General features: G+C 56.0%; 1 long non-coding RNA gene across 1 annotated transcript; it reads left to right on the forward strand.

Annotated features, from left to right (window-relative positions):
* Nucleotides 1-442: 442 nt before the first annotated feature.
* Nucleotides 443-3,395, forward strand: LOC115947802. Its single transcript, XR_004081661.1, has 3 exons — nucleotides 443-717; nucleotides 1,121-1,253; nucleotides 2,701-3,395. It is a non-coding gene; the product is annotated as an uncharacterized LOC115947802 (long non-coding RNA).
* The last annotated feature ends 442 nt before the right edge of the window (nucleotides 3,396-3,837 follow it).

Consider the following 3,837-nt stretch of genomic DNA (forward strand, 5'->3'; position numbering starts at 1 on the left):
AGACTGCTCTCGAGCTGCTTGGCCAGACTGCTTTTAAAAGCATCGAGTTCTCTGGATGAAGCTGTGAGCTGTGGGGGAGCACGTGTGTGCAGATCCTATGTGGAATGGTCTCCTCTTGGGGTGTCCCGTGTTGGACAGAGCATTCCTCCTCCCGAGGAGGGGCTGCTGCAGCAGAGCAGGGCTCCCTGGCCCAGAGCCGATTACAGCTGCACTCTGCTCCCCTGGCAGCACACTGGGCAGGAGTGCTGGGAATGAGCTTTAGAAGATGCTTTAGTTATTCCTTGGAGTGTTTTCAGATAGCAGAGATTGAAATGGGGGCAGTGTGCAGCTAGGAGGACATTCCTTTCTGTCCCTGGGGAAGTCGTTCCTTTCCATCCCTGGGGAAGGAATGATTTTTGGTTGGATGCATTCCATGCCTCCTCTTGTCGTTTTCCCAGCACCATCCTCCCACACTGTAGTGGTGGGGAGTCTCCACCCTGCTGTTTGGTGTCTCTGCCAGTGAAACAACCTGTCTGCTTTGGAAACTTTTCCTTCCCCATTTTCTGTGGTCCTGCAGCTCCCTGTGGACCTTACCCCTGGCCAGATTCGCTGCAGCAAGAAAGAGGTGGTGCTAACGCGGGGAGCAGAGCGTCTGGCCACCCGGGAAGACAAAAGAAAGCTGTACAACTACTTCAGCTCCTTTGAGGGAATTGGAGGCTTCCAAGACCACTTTGACTGGTGAGAAAGAGGGCACTGAGAAAGTGGCCTGGGCATTATCTTCTTTCCTGTGATTCTCTTCGTTTCTGGGATAGCTCCTAGTTTTGAAGCCTTTATGTTGTTGGGGTCCCTATCACTTAGGCACTCTCCATGTTGCCTGTGGGCAGCCTGATGGGACTCTCACATCATTTCTGAGGTCCCCATCCCCTGGTGTACCTCCTGCTTTTCTCCAAAGGCCCCCTGATTTGTCAGCTTGATGCAAAATGCCTCATTCCTAGGAGGGCATGGGCAGCCAGATAGGACATTCTCTGTCCTGCTTCCCTGGCTCAGAGGGTGCCCTGGGCCTGCAGTACAGTCTGCCATTACCTGGGAGCTGTCACCCTCTCCCTGCCCTGACTGTTCCTTCTCCACTTAACTGTTTCAGGTGGGCCAGAAATCAGTTCTCTTCTCAGGGTGGGAAGCCCCTGTGGATAGACCCCCATGATCCTGACATTCAGCACATCTTCATTGATGACAACATCCGGCTGGACGATGGAGACACCATTGTTCACCCCCAGGTAGGTGGCTGAAGGCCCCTCTGGCACCAGCAGCCTGCACTGGGCTGTCCCTGGCAAGGTCAGACATGTTTTGTCCCCTTTGTATGAGGCTGCAAAGGGGGTCAAGGCATAGCCCTGATGTCATTGCATCCTGTGCCATCAGTGTTGGTGGCAGCGATGCACAGGGAGGGTGAGATCAGCTGTCAGCAATGCACAGCGGGTGCTGGCTGCCTCTGCTCCCCTCTGAGTCAGCCCTGTGCCTGGAGGCAGCAGCAATGATATCAGGGCTGCCAGCCTTGTCACCTGCCTGAATGAAGGAAGGGGCAATGTTTGTGGGGAGCACACTTGGGAAACAGAATGTTTACACAGACAGAACTGTGCCTGGCCATTGGACAGCTGTCAATGCTCAAACAAGAGCTGTAGGCCCATGGGTGATCCTCAACCCCTGCCTGTTTCCATCCATATGGAGACGGTGCAGGGGGGAAGCACGGCAGCCAGTGAATTGTCTGCAGTGTTTGGCAGGCAGCCTGGGAATGGAAAGGGGTGGGATGCCCATTGGATGTTCCCTTCCATACAAGCTTTCTCAGCTTATACATTTGTAGCTGGTGGCAGGAATTGTTGCTGCCTGGACAGACCTGTCAGGACCAGGCTTTGGTCTGTGCCATGCCTGGTTGAGGGGAGCCTCTGCAATGGCTGCTGCCTGCAGATCTGCAGCAGCTGGAGTGTGGCTCACACAGCTCCACTTGCTGCATTTCAGCATCAGGCTATTTGTCTGATCAAGGAGTTCCTCCTTTGGCATTGGTAGCCTGCATGGCTGGTCAGTCAGGCTGCTGTGCTAATCTCATGGCAGCCATGCAGCCAGCCCTGAGGCTGATCCCACGCTGGATCACACAGGTAGGATCCAGTTATGGTAGCAGCAGACTTCGTGGGAGTCTTCCCACGAGGGCTCATCATCACTGCTGGGACCTTGCTGTCCTGCAGCCAAAATCAGTAGGTGGAAAGCCATTCTCCCCTCCTCTTGCATCACCACCAGCTCTGCAGGGCTGTCCCCATTTCAGTGATGGTGACAGAGCAGCACTAGGAGTGAAACTGATTGCCAGGTGGCTTTAAGCAGGCCATGGTGAAGATCAGAAGGTGAAGTCCCTGTTCCATCCTGTGGTAGCTAAAGGAAGAGCTGTTGGCAGAGGTTTGCCTGGAGTCAGCTGTTCCACAGAGCTGTTTTCTTCCAGCTGCATGGTGTGGCCTGTTTCCTTAAGGGAGCACCAAGCACATGTGTGACAGGCTGGTTCAGAGTCAAAGGCAATTTCTGGGAGAGGGGGAAATCTCAAGAAATTTCACCTGCTGTTGCAGTGGGGATAGGATCACCCTGCCCCCTGCCTCTGACACAGCATGGAGGCGCCTGGCTGAGGGGAGGGCAGAGCTCACCACGGGGTGTGTGCATTGCTGCCAGGCTCTGCTCTCCCTGCAGGTGTTCTCGGAGCGGGGCAGCCGCAGTCCCAGGAGCGTGCCCACCTCAGCACTGTACAACATTTGCCTGGTGCAAACCAATCTGCTGGAGGCCATTGCTGATGAGGACTATTTCCTGCACTGTGTGAGGAGGTGCGAGGAGAACTACGACCGCTACCTGGCCTGCGTGGAGAAGGACATCCCAAGCCAGCAGTGGGATGGACAGTGATAGCACCTCATGGGGCTGAGTGGCTCCAGACTGGGACACCACCTGCTTCCTGCTGCATGCAGTCAAAGTCCCAGGCGGGCTCCTGCTTCAAGCTGTTACCTCTCCAATGTGCGATGTGGGCGTTCAGTCGTATCAGGACCTTCCATGAGCAAACACAAGTATCCTGGGAACTTGTGTGATGGGATTTTTGGAGGAAATGGTTTTCCAGTCTTTGGCAGTGTTGCCCGTGGTGCCCACTTCTGCATGAGGGCTCGGGCTCACTGTCCCTCTGCAGTCACCAGGCAGGTCCCTTCCACCATCCTGTGATGCAGGCAGCCTCACAGTGTTTGCACCTCACTTCCTGCTCCTGCAGTGATGGCTGGTGCAGAGCAGGTGCCAGGATGAGTGCAGTGTTAGCAGCAGCATCCCCAGGTGGCATTTGTGGTGTGGTGTTCTCGGCGGATGCCTTGTCACTTCTGTCTGTTTTTAAAGCAAACCTTTTTAGCTCATTTCTGTGTGAGTTTCCTGCCTGCCCTTGGCTCTGCCTGTGCTGGTGGGTGGGAAGCGCCTTTCCCAGCGTGTTCATTTGCCTGGCTCAGCCAAGTGGGGACAAAAGTGTTGGTGGAGGGTTTGAGACCCATGTGCACCTTTCCTGATGCTGCTGAGAGACCCCAGCAAGGTCGTGCTCAGAGTAGGGCTGAGCTCATGTTCTGTCCCTGCAGTGGTGACAGGATAGGGGTCATCTCTAGAGTAGAACGGTGGGTTCCCGACTCCTTGAGCCCGGCACTGCGTGGCTCTGGCATCGGCAGCACACAGCAAGGGAGGGCAGAGCCAGGGTCTCCCCAGCCCCTCTCCCTGCGATGGTTCCTTTACGGCCAGGTGAACGCGGCAGGAGCACGGCGGGCCGGTGGCACCGGGAGTGCCGGGCGGAGGGGAGAGGGGCACGGCAGG

The sequence above is a fragment of the Geospiza fortis genome, unplaced genomic scaffold (genome assembly GCF_000277835.1).
Source record: "Geospiza fortis unplaced genomic scaffold, GeoFor_1.0 scaffold70, whole genome shotgun sequence".
NCBI classification, from domain to species: domain Eukaryota; kingdom Metazoa; phylum Chordata; class Aves; order Passeriformes; family Thraupidae; genus Geospiza; species Geospiza fortis.